The following is a 24716-nucleotide window of genomic DNA, read 5'->3' on the forward strand; positions in this document are numbered from 1 at the left end:
CCAGCATTGTTGCATAATGTTAATGACAAAAAAGGAGAGATATTTTCAAAGATGCTATAGTACCATTTTAATTAATTAATTCCGCGTTACTTTATACCGTGCAACCCTACTTATTTTTTATATAAACGACCAAAGTAAGTAATCAGGGAAGACAGAGACACAATTCAGCTCATTACAAGCCAATATACTTGTTTGAAGCTGAATTTACTACATATTGTGGCTTTAATTAAGCATAAAACACACTAATTGGCTGCATACACTGGGATAATGTATCTTAATTTAACAGTATTAACCCGGTTATCAAGACTGTCTTACCTACTTTGCCCATGCTAAATCACTGCAATCAAAATGCCGTTATTTCATATTTATCGCAGCAGCCTAATTTTTTTTTCTTTTTCGAATATACTAGTACAGCAGCAGCAGTTAACTGTCTGAGCTACAGTGCTGGAACAAATGAATCAAATTAAGTAAAACACAAATTGTCTCCTTCATTGTTTTGCATGTCTAAATGTATTTTAATTGGGAACACTGTGTAATTTGCTGTGCCATCTCAATTTCTACTATTTATTTGAAAGATATTACAGCATGTCTTAATTTGCGCTTTTTGTTCTGGTTGTTCATTGTCAAAATGACGTGAGATGAATCCAAACAGGAGAATAGTGATTTGTGTGTTGGTTCAATCAAACCCTTCGGTGAAGTCATACTTCATTTAACTGATTTTACCACATTCTCCCCCACTGTTCTGTCTTTTACTTAATGTTTGAACAAGCTTTTATTCACTCTCTTGAATAATGCATGAACAGCAGCAAAGTCTCTGTTAGCTCAAACCCCACCCTTTTCCACTCTCTCCATACACACACACACACACACACACACACACACACACACACACACACACACACACACACACACACACACACACACACACACACACACACACGCACACACACTCGCACACACTTTTGCATAGGCCCCTTTGGAGGTCATTTCTTTTGTGGCTGGAAGATAACTGGATTTAGTCGCCGTGGTGTTCTGTTGTTTTGACGGATCTATTTGTGTACACACAAATGCAAGAGTGTACCAACTAAAGGACGTGTCTACATACTGTAGGACGATGCTATCCAACTGGCGGCTTGGAGGCCAAATCCGGCCCAGGAATGACACCATTCCGGCCCCCGAGTTCAGTGCAAAACTTGGAAGACAAACGTTTTTGTAACAAATTCCTAAAAGCACCAGCACGCTTTAGTTGTGTAGAGGATTTTGGACCACTTTAAACACATTGACAGATCCTTGCATTGACATTTTAACTTTGCTTGCAAACATAGAAAACCGGGATCCAAACTCCTGATTGACGTAACTGAGGCATTCCTCAAGGCACTCCTCTAAGTCCTTTCCTTTATGGCAATTAGAATTGTGTTCGTAATGTGATTCATCGAAGTAAGGTGTTGGTTCAGATGCACTCAGTCGTCATTTGTTCAACTTTTTTAGTTAAACTAGTTGTGTTCCTCAAGGTTCAATTTTAGGTCCTCTTTTTTTCGTCATTTGGGCTATTCAACTGGTTCAAAACTTGGAAGACAAACATTTTTGTAACAAACTCCTGAAAACACCAGCGTGCTTCAGTTGTGTAGAGGATTTTGGACCACTTTAAACACATTGCCAGATCCTTGCATTGACATTTTAACTTTGTATGCAAACATAAAAAACTGGGATCCAAACTTGTGATTGACGTAACTGAGGCATTCCTCAAGGCATCTGTCTAAGTCCTTTCCTTTTTGGCAGTTAGAATTGTTTTCGTAATGTGATTCATCGAAGTAAGGTGTTGGTTCAGATGCACTCAGTCGTCATTTGTTCAACTTTTTTAGTTAAACTAGTGGTGTTCCTCAAGGTTCAATTTTAGGTCCTCTTTTTTTCGTCATTTGGGCTATTCAACTGGTTCAAAACTTAGAAGACAAACCTTTTTGTAACAAACTCCTGAAAACACCAGCGTTCTTCAGTTGTGTAGAGGATTTTGGACCACTTAAACACATTGAAAGATCCTTGCATTGACATTTTAACTTTGCTTGCAAACATAAAAAACTGGGATCCAAACTTGTGATTGACGTAACTGAGGCATTCCTCAAGGCACCTGTCTAAGTCCTTTCCTTTTTGGCAGTTAGAATTGTTTTCGTAATGTGATTCATCGAAGTAAGGTGTTGGTTCAGATGCACTCAGTCGTCATTTGTTCAACTTTTTTAGTTAAACTAGTGGTGTTCCGCAAGGTTCCATTTTAGGACCTCTTTTTTTCATCATTTGGGCGATTCAACTGGTGGCCCGCGATTTCAGTTCAAAACTTGGAAGGCAAAACATTTTCGTAACAAACTCCTGACAACACCAGTGCGCTTCAGTTGTGTAGAGGATTTTAGACCACTTCAAACACATTGACAGATCCTTGCATTGACATTTTAACTTTGCTTGCAAACGTAGAAAACTGGGATCCAAACTTGTGATTTACGTAACTGAGGCATTCCTCAAGGCACCCTTCTAAGTAATTTCCTTTTTGGCAGTTAGAATTGTGTTCGTTATGTGATTCATCGAAGTAAGGTGTTGGTTCAGATGCACTCAGTCCTCATTTGTTCAACTTTTTTAGTTAAACTAGTGGTGTTCCTCAAGGTTCCATTTTAGGTCCTCTTTTTTCCTCAACGGATGGCCCGCGAGTTCAGTTAAAAAAACTTGTGAAAGACTCACAATTTTTGCGGCAGATTCTTAAAAGTGCTGTCATCGACTTGCTTTTTTGCAGATGGTCCTTAAAAACTGCAAAATACTCCTGTAACTCTGACAAAATACATAAAATGTCTACTTTAGAGAACGCTTGTTCTCTGGAATACACAAAATAAGACTAATAATATTAGTTTTCTGGAAATGTGGTCCCAAAACAATTAAGTTGAAGATCCCTGCTCTTGGAATAAGGCAGCTCCCTGCAGATGGTCACATTATCTCAAAAATGCATTCATTTGCAGCATTTACTTGCATACCAGCTACCTTGTGACAGGCAAATGTTTATTTAAAGTCTTAAGCAGATGATTATATCGTGGACTATATATAATGCAGACAAGACTTTGTTGTGTATTTCTTTATTGTCACTATGTGCGGTTACAATTTTTGCTCACACATTCACTTGTGTGCATTACACATTACACTGTAAATGTTATTTACCCTGACAAGTAGGACTGAGCCTCCAGTGAAAGCAGCAATGGTGTTTAATACTCGTTTCCACTTAAAATGTATGAACCTCTGAAAAGAACATGCACTATGTAAATGACTTTGGAGCTCAACCAAGGAATCATTTCTGAAGCTTAAAGCAAGTAGCTGTGGTGGTTGCATGCTGGAGACATTATATGCACCCAGAAAAATGTTTTTCAATATCAGTTGATATAGTTGTCATATACGAATAGGCTCCGAGGTATTTGGAATTGATTTAAAATAAGACAAGATGTTAAAAGAATTGCAGGATTCACAAACATATTGCATTTACTGTTTAGGAATTACAAACAGGTGCCTAAACTTTTTGCCTCCAAGGGCCAAAGTGAAAATGTGCCAATGGACTACGGGGCATACAGACGGCGGCAGTGAGGGCGTGGCAATGCATCTACAGGTTATATTTAAAATTGGGCTGTCAAAGTAAAAACGCAATGACAAAAAAACCCTAACAAAAGTTTCCTTTAATGGCATAATTTTTTTTATCGCGCTATTATAGTGTGTCCTGTGTGACCCTTAGTCGTACCATAGCTGTGGAAAAACAGCTGCGATTCAGCTAATGTCACAGGAACAAATAGAGAGCAGAAATGGACAAAGAAAATGGTATATTGAATGGCAAGTTTATCTGAAAGCCCTGGCAGGTCGCTCCCTCCACAGGTTTAAAATTATTTCCTTTCACATTGCTGTGGGTTGTCAGAGTTGATCAAAATGGTCGCAGTAATCAATAAATGCTGAGTATTTACGCAATTTATTTAACTGTAACTGCTTCTTTACTTTAACCGCGAATGGTTACCTGAAAGGCGGCATGGGGTATATATATATATATATATATATATATATATATATATATATATATATATATATATATATATATATATATATATATATATATGTATATATATATATATATATATATATATATATATATATATATATATATATATATATATATATACATGAATAAATATATGAGAATGCATGTATGTATGTATGTATCCGTATATATATATGTGCTGTATATATATATGTGTGTGTATGCTTGTATATATATATATATATACACTACCGTTCAAAAGTTTGGGGTCACATTGAAATGTCCTTATTTTTTAAGGAAAAGCACTGTACTTTTCAATGAAGATAACTTTAAACTAGTCTTAACTTTAAAGAAATACACTCTATACCAAGGGTCACCAACCTTTTTGAAACCAAGGGCTACTTCTTGGGTACTGATTACTGCGAAGGGCTACCAGTTAGATACACACTTAAATAAATTGCCAGAAGTAGCCAATTTGCTCAATTTACCTTTAACTCTGTTGTTATTAATAATTAATTATATTTATCTTTGTGGAAACACTGATTATCTTAATGATTTCTCACAATAAATATACAGTATATAGAAACAGATAAATATCAATATGCAACACTTTATTTTTATATTTTCTCTAAGTGCACATTTTTCAAATTGAACATTTTCAAATGATCACTTCTAAGACAGTCTTGTGAAATCACAATATCCCATTTTAACTAGTTAGCCACTAACATTTTTTTTAACAAATCATGAATTACTTTGCACCATGTTTGTACAAATAATAACTCATGTAATATACAAAAGTAAACTCTCAAATTCTTAAATCATGTCACACTTTGAACTGGACACCAAATCTGTTATCTGTTTCTTTGTCAGTTAGTGGGAAGCCTGGCATTGCATGCTGTTAACTAGTGTGTTGTACTCTGGTGTGTAGCTTCTGTAACGAGCTAAACTGTTTTCAGATGTGTGAACATGATTGCGCAAGGGTTTTCTAATCATCAATTAGCCTTCTGAGCCAATGAGCAAACACATTGTACCATTAGAACACTGGAGTGATAGTTGCTGGAAATACACCTATGTAGATATTGCACCAAAAACCAGACATTTGCAGCTAGAATAGTCATTTACCACATTAGCAATGTATAGAGCAGGGGTCACCAACGCGGTGCCCGCGGGCACCAGGTCGCCCGTAAGGACCAGATGAGTCGCCCGCGGGCCTGTTCTAAAACAAAAAACAAACAAAAAGATATTATTATTATTATTATTATTTATTTTATTTTATTTTTTAAATTAAATCTACATAGAAAAAAACACAAGATACACTTTCAATCAGTGCATCAACCCAAACAACCTCCCCCATGCACACTCATCCACACCCACTCACACAAAAGGGGTTATTTCTTTCTGCTACCAATATTCTGGTTCCCACAACATAGACAACACATCTGCAAGGGACACAGTCCCTGAAGCACACATGATTGTATAGGCTGCTGGTCCACTAACATTTTCATTAATTACTATTTTTTATGTAATTATTTTTATATTGTTTTACTTTCTTTTTTATCCAAGAAAAGGTTTTTTATTTATTTATCTTATTTTATTTTATTTTTTAAAAAAGGGCCTTATCTTCAACAGACCAGGTTGTCAATGAAATTAGATTTGTTTAAAGGGTTTTTTAAACCAGGCCCAGTCCAGATAATGTCCAAGTCGGACTCAGCAACACACACCTTCATTCATGTACACAGAAAAAAATTAGGGAACACAACAGATTGCATATAATTTATAAACAAAATTACATTTTCAAAATAAGCATATAAATAAGATAGTGGTTTTATAGATTAGTTTGAATATGGCATCCCATGGCAACGGGCAGTCAAAAAAGTCCTCCCATGTTACATTTGTGTTGTATGAGGCAGCCTTCAAAGATTTCTTTATTAAATAAAAATTGTATATTTTTCTATTTATTTTAGTTCCTTTTTGCCAACTACAATTTCTTATTAGAGGTTTACAAACTAATAATTTAGTAGTTCCATAATGAATTATTTGTTTCCATCTTTTCCCAATTACTCCAGTTAGTTGATAAAATGAAAAGCTTGAGCAAGCATCACCATACATAGCTCTAAATTCATCATACTTCATAATTTTACCATTCTCATTGATAATATCATTGACAAAAATGATTCCTCTTTCAAACATATTTTTCCAAAAGAAAGGCTTTACAATATTAGAGTTCATCCATATTAACTGCTGCAAAATATCGTCTCTTTTTTCTGGCACATAAAATTGAAAACACCACTATGAGTGGATTGTTTCCTTTATGAACCCCACCATGTTTCCCAGCAGACTCTCTGGGAGGGGATCACTTGTAAAAAAGGATACAATTTCTTTTGATACAGTACATGTTCTTTGTCCAACAGGACATTTGTGTACCACTCAATGTTTAAATACATCTTTGGAACAATTGATGCTTTTAAAGACAGACACATAGCTTCAAGGTTGAGAAGTTTCAGGCCCCCATATTCATACTCTTTGTAGAAAACCTTTCTTTTAATCTTTTCTGGTTTGCCGTTCCAGACAAAATTGAAGACCCTCCGCTCATAAATCTTAAAAAAGTTTTGTGATGGAGCTGGTAATGACAAAAACAAATAAATAAATTGAGGAATAATTAACGAGTTGGCAATAGACATTTTACCATACAAGGTTAGGGATTTCCCTTTCCATAATTGCATAATTTTGTCCAGCTTTCTTAGTCGATTATCATAATTTACTGAGCCTAGATCTTCCAGATTTTCTGGGACAACAACACCAAGTATGTTAACTGGTCCATCTGTCCACAAAACAGGCACTTTGCATTCCATTCGAAAGGACGTTCCCTTTAGATTTCCGATCCTTAACATTTTACATTTATCATAATTAAGCTTAAGGCCAGATTGCTGTGAAAATATGTCCAAAAGATTAAGAAGGTTCCGCAAACAATGAGGAAAAATCTTATCTTTGTGAATCAGCCTTTTCTGACATGAACTTCATCAAGAACAAACACAGAACACGCCTCACTGATGCACATCTGCAAGACTCACTCAGAGTTGCAGTGTCAAGTTACACACCAGAGTACAACACACTAGTTAACAGCATGCAATGCCAGGCTTCCCACTAACTGACAAAGAAACAGATAACAGATTTGGTGTCCAGTTCAAAGTGTGACATGATTTAAAAATTTGAGAGTTTACTTTTGTATATTACATGAGTTATTATTTGTACAAACATGGTGCAAAGTAATTCATGATTTGTTAAAAAAATGTTAGTGGTTAGCTAGTTAAAATGGGATATTGTGATTTCACAAGACTGTCTTAGAAGTGATCATTTGAAAATGTTCAATTTGAAAAATGTGCACTTAGAGAAAATATAAAAATAAAGTGTTGCATATTGATATTTATCTGTTTCTATATATATTTATTGTGAGAAATCATTAAGATGATCAGTGTTTCCACAAAGATAAATATCATTAATTATTAATAATAACAGAGTTAAAGGTAAATTGAGCTTGGGGGGGCTTGGTCGGGGGTGGGGGGGGGGGGTGTTTGGGGGCGGGGGGCGTGGTTGGGGGCGTGGTTATTTACAGCTAGAATTCACCAACTCGAGTATTTCATATATATATATATATATATATATATATATATATATATATATATATATATATATATATATATATATATATATATATATATATATATATGTATGAAATACTTGACTTTCAGTGAATTCTAGCTATATATATTTTTATTTTATTTTATTTTATTTACATAGAAAAAAACCCAAAATACTTGAATTTCAGTGTTCCAGTGGCTATCCATTAGATGGCAGTATTGTCCTGTTTAACTTCTCCGTTCATGATGAGTATATCATTTTGGCCGCCATGTCTGTAATTTCCTCGTTCTTCTGCTTCGTCTCCTTGTTGTGTGCGCAGTTGTGCACTCTATAAAAGCCCTAGATGTTATGACGTCTTTGGGCAGGCAAGCTGTTTATTTTGTGGGAAAGCGGACGTGAGAACAGGCTGTCCCCACTCAGTCTCAGGTCCGCATTGAGCTGGAGGGGGCGTGGCCTCCAGCTCCGGCTGAATACCGGGAGTTTGTCGGGAGAAAATCTCTGCCGGGAGGTTGTCGGGAGAGGCGCTGAATATCAGGATTCTCCCGCTAAAAACGGGAGGGTTGGCAAGTATGCCTACAAAGGACACACAGCTAAGTAGTTAGCTTCCTATTAGCAAATTTAATTTTACATTAATTTCCATATTGTGTAAAGGACCAAAAAAAAATGTCCTGCCCTTTTCTGACTTTGAGCCCCTGCCCCTCTATAATCATGTGCACGTCCCTGTATATCAGGGCCGGTCCGTGGCATAGGCCGTATAGGCAAATGCTAAGGGCGCCGTCCATCAGGGGGCACCATGCCAGTGCCACAAATGTTGGAGGAAAAAAAAAAAGAAAAAAAAAAAGTTGGTACTATTATTTCTAAATACAAAAAATAATCCCACGTTAATTAAAATGCAAAGTAAAGCCTATTTAATAGAAATATTATTTGTTACAACATTACGCCCCCCCACGTCCCCCACCAAAACGACCAAAACTGTCAGGTGCCCAGGGAAGAAAAAATAGAAAAGAAGAGGAGGAGAAACGAGAAAAAGACAGAGGTAGCAGGTAGGTAACGTTAGCCTCCATGAAATTATTTGTCTGTTACAGAATGTGATAGTAACCTGGCTTTTTAGCATTAAGCTAATGTTACATGATTCGGCAATTGCTAATCAATAAATAGCTAGTTCTGTTTTAACGTCGGGTTAATATTGTGGAGGGGGCTAAATTGTTATGGAAAATAATAATGTAACGTTAGGTAATTACAGTACTCCCACCTTACATTCCTCAGGGACATTTGTATTAGATCTTTTAAGTAGGTGTTTTTTGTTTACATTTTTATTGCCTTCTGGTTAGCTAATGTTTGCCCTGCAGGTAATAGTCACTTTTCCACCCCTTTATATATTAGGTATAGTTGTAAGCCTAGTTGTTAAAGTGCACATCATTAATGTTAATTAAGCAATATCACACAAGTGCTGAATGCTGTTTTTTAATTTGAGCACTGCTGTGATTCGGTTAAAGATAATCATAACATAACATTCTCATATAATATGTTAATTTGCTTTCTTTAAGCAAAAAAAAAAAGGTCAAAGACAAAGCTATTCGGTTTCTTGTGAGTATATACACTTCACTGCCGATGTGGGGGGGGGCGGGGGGTTAGGGCCAGGCCTGCTGTATATATATATATATATATATACAGTATATATATATTAACCAATCAGGGCAATATTAACTAGACAATTATCTGTCTAGGGTACACTTATTAATGACGAAAATTTGTATTTATATGCGAATAATCGTGATTAATTTTGAGTTAACTATGAACAAACGATTAAATATTTTAACTGTTTGACAGCCATGTGTGTAAGTGTGTGTGCGTGTGTCTGTGTCCAATTTTGTTAATAAAGCAACATGTTCAATGAACAAGCATTTACATAAATCAAACAAATTGTTGAGCCGAGTAGTTCTCAAACTATTTCACCAAGTACCACCTCAGAAAACACTTTGCTTTCAAAATACCACCATTATGACCAACATTAAAATACAGAAGCGCAGTAGACATTAAGATTCATTAAAACAAGCCAGAGGTTTTATTTAACAAGTATACAGATTATTTTAGCCACTGCAACATTACTAACAATTTGAACAGTAACATGAATATTTATCCCAAGTAATTATTTGGAGCCTGCGTACCAAATAATCCCTGGTCTTGTCCCATGTTGGATGTACATTTGAATGAGTTACTCCTATTAAAGATACAGTAAAACACTTCTATTTGCGAGAATGCGATTAATTGAGTTAACTATGGACAAAATATATTTTTATTATTTGACTGCCCTAGTTTAAAATACTTCTGAGCCCCTAAAGATTAAGTTACAGTTGAGACACAAATATGAAAAAGTAATTTTTGTCTAGAAAAAAAAAGTTCACACAATCATAGATGGCATGTCCGCAGGGCTAACTAGTGGCCATCCAACGAAAGTGACAACCTCCACTACCTTACACAAGGCGGTATGAGGCCTAACAAAGGTGCTGCAGTGCGCTTAAAATTGTTGTGTTTAGATTGCGTCCCATTGGCACATTTTAACATCAGCCCTTGTAAGCAAATTGTTTGAGCAGTCCTGGTCTAGACTTTAAAAGGGGAACTGCATTTTTTATTAATTTTGTCTATCGTTCACAATCATTATGAGAGACAAGACGACAAAAACATTTTTTTTGCATTCTAACATATAAAAATAGACTCGTTTTAGATGGCTAGCGATGCAGCTAATGGGAGCAATCAATTCTACTTCTAAATCACTTTATAAATGCATTCAAAAACCATCAACAATACTTCATTTACAGTAGATTCCGTAACCTGTATAATAACCAAACTGTAGCAACGTTATTATTGTAAAAGCGAACACTGAGGAACTCTTTTTCTAGTGTTCTAACACATTGGCGTGCTTCAGTATTAGCCGTAAAAGCTAACTACGGAAAGAGATAAGCTAGCCATTATGTCAGCATGAAACGCGTTTGAGTTTGTAATGCACAACAATGTGATAAGACACCAATCTGTGCTGAGTGAAAAACATGAACAATCATATTACAATATCTGTAAACTGTTAGCCCACATTTCATGTTTTGTTTGTACACAGCTAGCCAGACAGTGTATGAACTGTACTAATACGCATTACGTGCTGTGTGTATCATGATCAACATTAAGTGAGACTCACTCGATGAACAGTTGTGTGTTTGGTCCAGCTGTCCGGGGATGTTCTTTCTAGGGATGTCCGATAATGGCTTTTTTGAAGAAATCCAATATTGTCCAACTCTTAATTACTGATACCGATATCAACCGATACCGATATATACAGTCGTGGAATTAACACATTATTATGCCTAATTTGGACAACCAGGTATGGTGAAGATAAGGTCCTTTTTTTAAAAATTTATAAAATAAGATAAATACATTAAAAACATTTTCTTGAATAAAAAAGAAAGTAAAACAATACAAAAACAGTTACATAGAAACTACTAATTAATGAAAATGAGTCAAATTAACTGTTAAAGGTTAGTACTATTAGTGGACCAGCAGCATGCACAATCATGTGTGCTTACGGACTGTATCCCTTGCAGACTGTATTGATATATATTGATATATAATGTAGGAACCAGAATATTAATAACAGAAAGAAACAACCCTTTTGTGTGAATGAGTGTGAATGAGTGTAAATGGGGGAGGGAGGTTTTTTGGGTTGGTGCACTAATTGTAAGTGTATCTTGTGTTTGTTATGTTGATTTAATAAAAAATTTAAAAAAACAAAAAACGATACTGATAATAAAAAAAACGATACCGATAATTTCCGATATTACATTTTAAAGCATTTATCGGCCGATAAGATCTAGTTTTGTCCTTTTTATTTGGGTAAGCACTCCATTTATGTCAAAATAACTTGGCTCCAAATTCCACAATTATAGCGCCAAAGTCACTTTCACTAACGTCTCACTCTTCCTTTGTGCTCGCTTCTAGAAGCAGCAGTTCATCCTCCGTATAGGCAGGCTTAAAAAGATAAGGTTGTGAATTTTGAATTGCCCAAAAATAGTCGTCTTTGTTTTCTGTTACTAAGTCTGCCATGATTAGAACACACACTTGCGTTTGTTGCAGAAAGAAGGAACACACATTAGCTGCCGGAAGTTGGTAGTGTGCTGCTATGGAAACGGAAATAAATGCGCGGAGGAAGTCATTGATTAAAAAGACCAAAATACGATAAATAGTGAACATATTACATATTGTTATGTCTGTTACTATATTATACTGTATATAGACTTGCATTGTGTATATAAAACGTTAATGGGGGGTTTTGAAGTTGTTTTAGAGGGCTTTGAAGGCTACAACGGTGACTCCCATTAGCCACATCATCCAAGTGTTTTTTTAATCATCTTTAAAATCACCCCCAAAAAATAAAGACGTGTGTTCTTGTCTCTCATAATGATTGTGAACAATAGGCACAATTCCAAAAAAAGTGCAATTTCCCTTAACTGCACTTAACATTAATAACAACGTATGTGCAGTAGGGTTGTACGTAATACCGGTACTAATATAGTATTGCGGTATTAATTAATCAAAAACGGTTCTATACTCTGACAGCGCGTTGTCACGTCGTGACATTGCTAGTTTTACGAGCAGAGGAGCATGTTCGGCAGCACACAATCACGGAGTACTTACAAGCAGACACAGTGTGTAGACAGAAAAGGGAGAACGGACGCATTTTGGCTTAAACATTTACGATAAAGGTGAAGTTATAACACTGAACCGCCCTCAGGAAGAGGTGCTTTAAGACATGGCTAACTAGCTAGTGGCTAACGTCCAGTCGCAGTCTGCTGTGTTTTAGCTACTTCTAAATCACTAATCCTCGCCTCCATGGCAACGAATAAAGTAAGTTTCTTACAAGTATCATCCCTGCAGGACGAGGAATAGCTAAACATGCTTCACTACACACCGTAGGAGAATACAATAGCTCACCGGCATCACCGCTAACAAAAACTCACGCGCCTGAAGGTAAACAAATGCCATGGGTGGATCTACACGTACTACTTATTAGTGATTCCCAGAGCCCAAAAAAAGTCTGCGGGCTATAGAGCGTTTTCTATTCGGGCTCCAGTACTCTGGAATGCCCTCCCGGTAACAGTTAGAGATGCTACCTCAGTAGAAGCATTTAAGTCCCATCTTAAAACTCATTTGTATACCCTAGCCTTTAAATTGACCCCCCTTTTAGACCAGTTGATCTGCCGTTTCTTTTCTGCTCCCCTCTCCTTCATGGAGGGGGAGGGGGGGGCACAGGTTCTATGGCCACAGATGAAGCGCTGGCTGTCCAAAGTCGGGACCCGGGGTGGACCGCTCGCCTGTGCATCGGTTGGGGACGTCTCTGCACTGCTGACCTGTCTCCGCTCGGGATGGTTTCCTGCTGGCCCCACTATGGACTGGACTCTCACTATTATGTTGGATCCACTATGGACTGGACTCTCACTATTATGTTAGATCCACTATGGACTGGACTCTCACAATATTATGCTAGATCCACTGGATGTCCATTGCACCGGTCGCCCAGTGGGGGTCCCCACATCTGCGGTCCCCTCTAAGGTTTCTCATTGTCCCAATGGGTTGAGTTTTTCCTTGCCCTGATGTGGGATCTGAGCCGAGGATGTTGTTGTGGTTTGTGCAGCCCTTTGAGACACTCATGATTTAGGGCTATATAAATAAACATTGATTGGTTGATTGATTGATACACCTGACATCCACTGTAATGATACCAAGTACAAGAGTGTATGTATCTAGTCGATTCTACTATGATTACATCGATATTTTTTATCGTCGCAAAATCTTTTTTCCTTTTAAAAAAATTCATATTATGTTTATAAACTCAGGAAATATGTCCCTGGATACATGAGGACTTTGAATATGACCAATGTATGATCCTGTAACTACTTGGTATCGGATCGATACCTAAATTTGTGGTCAATCAATCAATCAATCAATGTTTATTTATATAGCCCTAAATCACAAGTGTCTCAAAGGGCTGTACAAGCCACAACGACATCCTCGGTACAGAGCCCACATACGGGCAAGGAAAAACTCACCCCAGTGGGACGTCGGTGAATGACTATGAGAAACCTTGGAGAGGACCGCATATGTGGGTAACCCCCCCCCCTCTAGGGGAGACCGAAAGCAACGGATGTCGAGTGGGTCTGACATAACATCGTGAAAGTCCAGTCCACAGTGGATCCAATACATCAGCGGGAGTCCAGTCCACAGCGGGGCCAACAGGAAACCATCCCGAGCGGAGACGGGTCAGCAGCGCAGAGATGTCCCCAACCGATGCACAGGCTAGTGGTCCACCCGGGGTCCCGGCTCTGGACAGCCAGCACTTCATCCATGGCCACCGGACCTATGCAACTCCCCCTCGCAAGGGACAGGGGAGAAGAGGAGAGAAGAAAAGAAACGGCAGATCAACTGGTCTAAAAAAGGGGGGGTCTATTTAAAGGCTAGATTATACAAATGAGTTTTAAGATGGGACTTAAATGCTTCTACTGAGGTAGCATCTCTAACTGTTACCGGGAGGGCATTCCAGAGTACTGGAGCCCGAATAGAAAACGCTCTATAGCCCGCAGACTTTTTTTTGGCTCTGGGAATCATTAATAAGCCGGAGTTCTTTGAACGCAGATTTCTTGTCGGGACATATGGTACAATACAATCGGCGAGATAGGCTGGGGCTAAACCGTGTAATATTTTATACGTAAGTAGTAAAACCTTAAAGTCGCATCTTAAGTGCACAGGAAGCCAGTGCAAGTGAGCCAGTATAGGCGTAATATGATCAAACTTTCTTGTTTTTGTCAAAAGCCTTGCAGCCGCATTTTGTACCAACTGTAATCTTTTAATGCTAGACATAGGGAGGCCCGAAAATAATACGTTACAGTAATCGAGACGAGACGTAACGAACGCATGAATAATGATCTCAGCGTCGCTAGTGGACAAGATGGAACGAATTTTAGCGATATTACGGAGATGAAAGAAGGCGGTTTTAGTAACACTCTTAATGTGTGACTCAAACGAGAGAGTTGGGTCGAAGATAATACCCAGATTCTTTACCGAGTCTCCTTGTTTAATTGTTTGGTTGTCAAATGTTAAGGTGGTATTATTAAATAGATGTTGGTGTCTAGCAGGACCGATAATCAGCATTTCCGTTTTCTTAGCGTTGAGTTGCAAAAAGTTAGCGGACATCCATTGTTTAATTTCATTAAGACACGCCTCCAGCTGACTACAATCCGGCGTGTTGGTCAGCTTTAGGGGCATGTAGAGTTGAGTGTCATCAGCATAACAGTGAAAGCTAACACCGTACTTGCGTATGATGTCACCCAGCGGCAGCATGTAAATACTAAAGAGTGCAGGGCCAAGAACCGAACCCTGGGGAACTCCGCACGTTACCTTGACATAGTCCGAGGTCACATTGTTATGGGAGACGCACTGCATCCTGTCAGTAAGATAAGAGTTAAACCAAGACAAGGCTAAGTCTGACATACCAATACGTGTTTTGATACGCTCTAATAAAATATTATGATCGACGGTATCGAAAGCGGCGCTAAGATCAAGAAGCAGCAACATAGATGACGCATCAGAATCCATCGTTAGCAATAGATCATTAGTCATTTTTGCGAGGGCTGTCTCCGTAGAGTGATTTGCCCTGAAACCGGATTGAAAAGGTTCACAGAGATTGTTAGTCACTAAGTGTTCATTTAGCTGCTGTGCAACAGTTTTTTCGAGAATTTTGGAAATAAACGGAAGGTGGGAGACCGGTCGGTAGTTTACCATGAGGTCAGGATCGAGGTTAGGTCTTTTGAGCAGAGGATGAATAACCGCTTTTTTGAATGCTAGGGGAACAGTGCCGGAGGAAAGTGATAAGTTTATAATATTTAACACTGATGGACCTAATAATACAAACAGTTCCTTGATAAGTTTCCCAGGAAGTGGGTCAAGTAAACATGTTGTTTGTTTTATCCCACTTACACGCTGTAATAATTCCTCTAATGTTATTTCATCAAAAATAGAGAGACTATTTTGGAGGGCAGTGTCCGTCGTATATACAGTCGTATCTGTGTTAATAGAACCCAGTTGTAGCTGGGATGCGTTGTCTTTAATCTCCTTTCTAATGAGTTCAATTTTCTTATTAAAGAAATTCATAAAATCATCTGCCGAGTGGGTGGAGCTACTGGGAGGAGTCCCTTGTTGGGTTAGCGATGCTACTGTACTAAACAGAAATTTAGGATCGTTTTTGTTGAGGCGGATGAGATTTGAGTAGTATTTAGCTTTAGCTAAGGTAAGCATGCGTTTATAAGTTATTAAACTATCACTCCATGCTTGATGGAAAACCTCAAGTTTAGTCGCGCGCCATTTGCGTTCCAGTTTTCTACATGATAATTTATGAGCTCTAATTTCTTCTGTAAACCATGGGGTGCGCCTTTTAGGGGCCCTTTTTTGCTATCATCCAAAACTAATGTAAAGCATCCAAACAACAGAATAGAATAAGTGATTATTACTTTTTAACAGAAGTGTACATAGAACATGTTAAAACAGAAAATAAGCAGATATTAACAGTAAATGAACAAGTGGATTAATAATTAATTTTTACAGCTTGTCCTTAATAATGTTGACAGTATAATAAAATGATAAATGACACAATATGTTACTGCATACGTCAGCAGACTAATTAGGAGCCTTTGTTTGTTTACTTACTACTAAAAGACAAGTTGTCTAGTATGTTCACTATTTTATTTAAGGACACAATTGTTCTTCAATTGCAATAAGAAACATATGTTTGATGTACCGTAAGATTTATTGCTAAAATAAAGACAATAATGCCATTTTTGTGGTGGCCTCTATTTAGAAAAGTATGAAAAGGTATCGAAAAGTATGGAAATACATTTAGGTACCAGTACCCTAATGTGCAGCGTAGTGAACTAACTTTTTTGTAGGTAAGTGGCGTACAAAAAGCATTTGCCACTGCAGAGCATGGAGTCATCATTCCGGATCACATTATCACAATTCAAAATGCACTCCCGCACACGCACATCTCCAAGCTAAGCATCAAAATAAACTATCCTTCCCCTTGGTGTCATCTGTCAGGATGTACTGAAACACAAGATGGCTTGGGTTTTAGCCTCAGCTGTCAATCATCTGCTGCTTCAGTGCGGCCTTCGCAGTTCCCCCCAGAGATGGCGGGTACAATGAAAGTGAGTTTTGCACGGCTGCAGCTCGTCTCTTTTACTATTCAGACGGGGAACACATTGCACGCTGTGAAAAGTTCATTCCGACGCCGGCATGTCAGCGCCAAACATTCGTTTAGCCGCTGTAATCATGTTATCTCACCTCCGCTGCCTTTGTTATATTTGCATGACACGGCTTGATGAGGAGGATGGCGTGGCTCCTCCTTGGGGATGGGGGCTTTTGTTACGGGGCGGCGGTGTGCCAGGTGGAAACGGGGCCGCTTGGATTCACATTGATTACTATTTGTCCTGTGAGCACCTGCTTAAACAAGCTCACTATATAGATGCGGATGAATGTTTGGGCTGCATTACAAATGCATAGTGTTGTGGAGAGTGGCACAGGGCTTCTTTCATATGGAGATGTGTCTGACAAGTCCAGATTTGACCTGCCGCTGCCTGCTGCATTACACCCACAGCTGCACCCCCTTAATGAGTGTCGTCTTCCTTCCTTGCCTGTTTTGGATACCACTTTATAAGATGGGTACACTTACCAAGGCTAAATAAATTAGTTATTGAACAATTTAACCAATAATAGTCATTGTTCATGCTTAAACATTGCCCTAAAATCCTTCAGTCCCTTCCTCCATTACTCTCTGATAGTGATGTGCGGATTGATACTGAAATATTGATACCGTCAATATTATATGTTTATGCTCTAATATTGATTCTCACATCAAAATATCAAGACTTTTGTTACTTTAATTCAGGGGTATACATACATATATATGTATGTATGTATGTAGGGGTATCCAAACTTTTTCCACAAAGTTGTTACGGTGGGGTCGCTCGCATGTTAATGTGCGGATCGTTTTCCCAAGATGCAGACGGAACTCCGGAGGCAGTGTGCAGGTAGGAAAATGATTTTCCATAAATCAGTCAAGAATACGAACACAAGAATGAACAGAAAAGCGTGCAGATAGCATGGGAAGCTATGGCGAAGCTTAGGACAGGAATATAGGAGTCAAAAGGTATACAAACGTAACTTGTTGTATAACGCAAACAAAACAGCCAGACAGAGTGTGGCGTGGGGCAGGAATGAATATCTCTCTGATTAGTGCCCGGGAGCAGGTGAGTGTCCTGAACACTAATCAGAGGCAGGTGAAAATAATCAGCGCCCATATTTTGTTAATTTCAAAAAATGCTAAATACAGTTATTGTGTTAGCTTTGTGTTATTGGTGACTAAGTATATTATCATTAATTATTAGTTAGAACATTTCAGCTTTTCCTCATTACACACTGATTTTTTTGCTCTTTTTTTCCAAATATTAATAATACGATTGTGTAGCTACATAATCTCGTGCAGGGGTTCTTGACATTTTTTACCATTTTTTACATTACAGAGGGGCCCACTCAAATATTAACCCAAAATTGGTCATCTTATCCTTGATTTGAATCATATTTAATAATTATATCTAACTGACTGACAGTTTAAAGGCCTAGTGAAACCCACTACTACCGACCACGCAGTCTGATAGTTTATATATCAATGATGAAATCTTAACATTGCAATACATGCCAATACGGCCGGGTTAACTTATAAAGTGAAATTTTAAATTTCCCGCTAAACTTCCGGTTGAAAACGCCTTTGGATGATGACGTATGCGCGAAGACGTAGCCAGTGAAATAGAAGTATCGGTACCCCATTGAATCCAATACAAAATAGCTCTGTTTTCATCTCATAATTCCACAGTATTCTGGACATCTGTGTTGGTGAATCTTTTGAAATTTGTTTAATGAACAATGAAGACTGCAAAGAAGAAAGTTGTAGGTGGGATCGGTGTATTAGCGGCGGACTACAGCAACACAACCAGGAAGACTTTGACTCGGATAGCAGACGCGCTAGCCGACGCTAGCCACCGACCGCACGGATGATCGTGGTGAAGTCCTTCGTCCTTCCGTCGATCGATGGAACGCAGGTGAGCACGGGTGTTGATGAGCAGATGAGGGCTGGCTGGCATAGGTGGAGCGCTAATGTTTTTATCATAGCTCTGTGAGGTCCCGTTATACTAAGTTAGCTTCAATGGCGTCATTAGCAACAGCATTTTTAAGCTTCGCCAAGCTGGAAAGCATTAACCCTGTATTTACATGTTCATGGTTTAATAGTATTGTTGATTTTCTGTCTATCCTTCCAGTCAGGGGTTTATGTATTTTGTTTCTATCTGCATTTGAGCCCGATGCTATCACGTTAGCTCCCTAGCTAAGTTAGCTTCAATGGCGTCGTTAGCAACAGCATTGTTAACCTTCGCCAGGCTGGAAAGCATTAACCGTGTATTTACATGTCCATGGTTTAATAGTATTGTTGATCTTCTGTCTATCCTTCCAATCAGGGATTTATTTATTTTGTTTCTATATGCAGTTAAGCACGATGCTATCACGTTAGCTCCGTAGCTAAAGTGTTTCGTCGATGTATTGTCGTGGAGATAAAAGTCACTGTGAATGTCTATTTCGCGTTCTCGACTCTCATTTTCAAGAGGATATAGTATCCCAGGTGGTTTAAAATACAAATCCGTGATCCACAATAGAAAAAGGAGAGAGTGTGGAATCCAATGAGCAAGCTTGTACCTAAGTTACGGTCAGAGCGAAAAAAGATATGTCTTGCACTGCATTCTAGTCCGTCACTCTAACGTTCCTCATCCACAAATCTTTCATCCTCGCTCAAATTAATGGTGTAATCGTCGCTCCGAATCGCTCTAGCTGCATTGAAAACAATAGGAAAATATGAGGAGGCGATCAACTGACTACATCACGCTACTTCCGGTAGGGACAAGGCTTTTATCAGAGACCAAAAGTTGCGAACTTTATCGTCGTTGTTGTATACTAAATCCTTTCAGCAAAAATATGGCAAAATCGCGAAATGATCAAGTATGACACATAGAATGGTACTGCTATCTCCGTTTAAATAAAAAAAATTAATTTCAGTAGGCCTTTAACAGTGTCAGGACCACGCCCACTCCCTCACTCCAGAGATCCTCATCTCCAGTCTATTAACTACACTCAGCTATCTGCTCATCTGCTCATTGTCTCACAGCCAATCAGACTCTGCCATTCCACACTCCACACTCACTTGTGACTCATTACCAAACATCTATATTAATACCTTCCTCAGCCAGGCTGCCTCAGGCAGTATTGTTTGACTTTGAAAGACTTTAGCCTGACCACACTGTCCTGTCCGTTTGTAGCATTTAGCTTTTGTCTTTGTTTGATGCTGAACTATTTTTGCCTAGGTCTACGTTTTTGCCTACTCCCTTGTACCTTTGCTTGAACTACAGTAAAACATTTGAAACCTGCGCCTGCATCCAAGAATGCCATTGTAAACAGGATAAACTTTGTCAAATTACCAGTATATGAAACTATAAGTACATTTTTGGTTGGTTGAAATTTATTTTGAACATGTATACAGTATCAATATGATATCACATATTTTACATATTTTCTTTACAATGTCCAAAAGGGAGTAGGAAGATGCAAGGTTTATTTAATTATCTCCCCTTTTCACTTCATAGCAATCACTAAAACATTTATTTACTTCCTGTTCTCAATTTGTACTCAATTTACACCAATGTGTTCTAAATACATTAGTTCATTAGTTGTTAAATCAGCTATGATTCGTGTGATGAGATAATATTTCATATAATAAACTATATATATTCATCAAATAATATTTCATTTTCAATAAATTCATGATGTTTATCATAATTCTTCTTCTTTGTACTTTCTAAAAAATTGTAATTTAAACCAATCCAAACTGGATCATATCAGTACATTGTTAGATTTCTTTACTTAATCCATTGCATAATTTAATTCCGCATACTGATATACTAAAGGTCTTAAGTGTTGTACGTGCATACAGATGTTTTAAATTAAATGTTTCTCTAAGGATATGTTTCTCCTCTTTTGTTGAGAAGAACTGTTGTACATTCTTGGGTAGCAGCTTGTAGTTTGCTTTCTACATAATTTGCACCAAAATCCCAAAGATTATTATCAAGGCTTAGATCAGGCTGATTACAACAATACTAATCAAAAATACTGCAAAAGAAGGGAGTCATAACAATTTGTGAAACATAATTTAGATATAATTACACAGTATTAAAATAATATACATTGTAATTATATTAATAACAAATATGTATATGTTTTTTTTTAAATAAAATGTAAATAAAATTGAAGTGCAAATGAAAACATAGCTTCAGCACTTTAGTCATAATTTCTATTCCTAAGAAACTTCTCTATGGTTTTAGCTCCAGACTTCTTCTGTTTGTTTGAGATTGTCATTACTGTCACATGTGGTGGAAAAGTGTATTACAACGGACCACAGCTCAGAAACTCCAGGAGGCACTCTGACCTAGTATGTCAAAAATTCTGCCTGTCCAAAATATTATTGTTCAATTGCACATTTAACAGTGTTTATTATGGTTGTCGTATTTTTTGGAATTCATAAGTTAGTATTTTTTTAATTTATGTGTATTAACTAACTAAACTTTGTGTCAGGGACTTGCATGACTGGGATATTTGTGACCCCAAGATGCAGGAGATAGGATGATGATGTGCAAGGAAGAGTCTTTTAATTCCTACAAATAGCACAAAGAGGTGCACAAAAGCATAAACAATCTGTAAGCAACACAGACAGTGTGTGACATTAAATACAAAACAACAATCCTCGAGCCCTGAAAGGGCGAGGCAGGCATTTATAACACTGATTGGAAATGAAAACCAGGTGTGCTCAAACCAATCAAGGAACAGGTGAGGGAAAGAGCGCTCAGGGAGACAAACAGGAAATGGAACCAACATAAAGGGAACAAATGTAGAAAATAAGGAAACATGACAAACAAGTGAGATGTGATTTGACAGACCGTCACACGTTTATATGTTGGGTCTATTTTACTTTTATTTTGAGAGCTTGTAATATTTTAGATCAGGGATGTCTAAACTTTTTCCACCAAGGGCCACATATCAGTATTGGTGGGTACTTTTTAATATATTTTTATTTTAAATAAAATGCCAAAAACAAATACTATATATATATATATATATATATATATATATATATATATATATATATATATATATATATATATATATATATATATATATATATATATATATATATATATATATATATATATATATATAATTTTTTTTTAACTTTGTGTTATAGGTGACTAAGTATATTATTATTATTAGTTTAAAACGTTCAGCTTTTTCTCATTACCTTTCAATTTTTTTTGTTTTTTTTCCTTACATGTTTACTGTTATTTTTTTAGATATATATCTTATTGCTAGAAAATACAACATTTTTTAAATTTTTGCAGACAGGTTAGGTATATTTGCACAAAGTATCGATGTCGGATTGGTATCGCCGATAACAGCCTGAATTTTTCTTGGTATCGGATCGGAAACAAAATCAGAGGTATCGCACATCACTACTCTCTGAGTCCATATGGTAGGTTGACTATAAATACATGTACTGTATTGGGTCTTTCGGGCAATTAAATGATACCCCTATGAATCCTTTCTGAATTACTCATGAACAGCAATACATCAGTACATGCATAAAAATAAATGAATAATAGCTCTTTTTACTTGCCCCTTTGCCACATATCAATGGGTTCAAGGAGCTTTATTGTCATATCACAGACAGATGGCACATTTAGTACCTGAGGTGCCAGATACAGCCAAGTACAGCAAAAACAATAGTATGTCCATAATAATTTAGGTAGAATATAATATAATTATAATTTGGCTATAAATAACATAGGTTTATAGGAATAGATTATAAATGGGATAGAAGAAATACAAAAATAGAACTGATCATGATCCCGTAGGGGCAAATAGAATAAAACCAAATCAAATAAAAGCCCAGTTTGTCACAGTTGGGACACATGTTCCTTGTGCAGAGGTGGGGTGGGGGGTAGTAGTGGTGGTGGGTGGGGTGAGAGATTGGTATCCATTGCCAATATATAATGGTAGCTAATTATTCCATTCATCCATCTTTTCCGCTTATCTGGGGTTGGGTCGCGAGGGCAGCAGCCTGAGCAGAGAAGCCCAGACTTCCCTCCCCCAGCTACTTCGTCCAGATCCTCCCGGGGGAGATCCCGAGGCGTTCCTACTGTCGGCCAGCTGAGAGACATAGGGCTTGATCTACCGAGCTCCAAATACCACGTGCTAAATAGCGTGTGCAACAATATAAAATTGTGTGTACTATTATTGGGTGTGTTGTGTGATCTACTAAGACTGAACATGCAATTGACAACTGGTGCAGACTGCCCTATTTACCCAATATGAGGTTTTTGCGTGCACCTTGCAGCTTTCTCCATGGAGACACTCATTTACTGTACATTTATGTTAACATTCTACTACCTGTGGTGTTTTGCTATGTTTTAACACATGCAGCGGACCAATATTTACCACTTTTTATGGGCATCTACAAAACCCAAAACCAGTGAAGTTGCCACATTCTGTAAATCGTAAATAAAAACGGAATACAATGATTTGCAAATCCTTTTCAACTTATATTCAATTGAATAGACTGCAAAGGCCTACTTAAATGAAATTTTCTTATTTAAAAGGGGATAGCAGGTCCATTCTATGTGTCATACTTGATCATTTCGCGATATTGCCATATTTTTGCTGAAAGGATTTAGTAGAGAACATCGACGATAAAGTTATTTTGGTCGCTGATAAAAAAGCCTTGCCTGTACCGGAAGTAGCGTGACGTCACAGGTTGTGGAGCTCCTCACATCTGCACATTGTTTACAATCATGGCCAGCAGCAGCGAGAGCGATTCGGACCGAGAAAGCAACGATTACCCCATTAATTTGAGCGAGGATGAAAGATTTGTGGATGAGGAAAGTGAGAGTGAAGGATTAGAGGGCAGTGGAAGCGATTCAGATAGGGAAGATGCTGTGAGAGGCGGGTGGGACCTGATATTCAGCTGGGAATGACTAAAACAGTAAAACAACACAAGACATATATACTCTATTAGTCACAACACAACCAGGCTTATATTTAATATGCCACAAATTAATCCGCATAACAAACACCTCCCCCCTCCCGTCCATATAACCCACCAATACAAATCAAACACCCGCACAACACACTCAATCCCACAGCCCAAAGTACCGTTCACCTCCGTAAAGTTCATACAGCACATATATTTCCCCAAAGTTACGTACGTGACATGCACATAGCGGCACGCACGTATGGGCAAGTGATCAAATGTTTGGAAGCCAAAGCTGTACTCACGGTAGCGCGTCTGCTATCCAACTCAAAGTCCTCCTGTTGTGTTGCTGTAGCCAGCCGCTAATACACCGATCCCACCTACAGCTTTCTTCTTTGCTGTCTTCATTGTTCATTAAACAAATTGCAAAAGATTCACCAACACATGTCCAGAATACTGTGGAATTTTGCAATGAAAACAGACGACTTAATAACTGGCCACAATGGTGTCCCAATATGTCCGCACAATCCGTGACATCACGCCCAAACATCATCATACCGAGACGTTTTCAGCAGAATATTTCACGGGGAATTTAAAGTTGCACTTTACTAATCTAACCCGGCCGTATTGGCATGTGTTGCAATGTTAAGATTTAATCATTGATATATAAACTATCAGACTGCGTGGTCGGTAGTAGGGGGTTTCAGTAGGCCTTTAATGTTCAAACTGAGAAACATTTTTTTTTTTTGGCAAATAATCCTTAACTTAGAATTTAATGGCAGCAACACATTGCAAAAAAGTTGGCGCAGGGGCATT

The sequence above is a fragment of the Entelurus aequoreus genome, linkage group LG06 (assembly GCF_033978785.1).
Source record: "Entelurus aequoreus isolate RoL-2023_Sb linkage group LG06, RoL_Eaeq_v1.1, whole genome shotgun sequence".
In the NCBI taxonomy this organism is placed as follows: Eukaryota; Metazoa; Chordata; class Actinopteri; order Syngnathiformes; family Syngnathidae; genus Entelurus; species Entelurus aequoreus.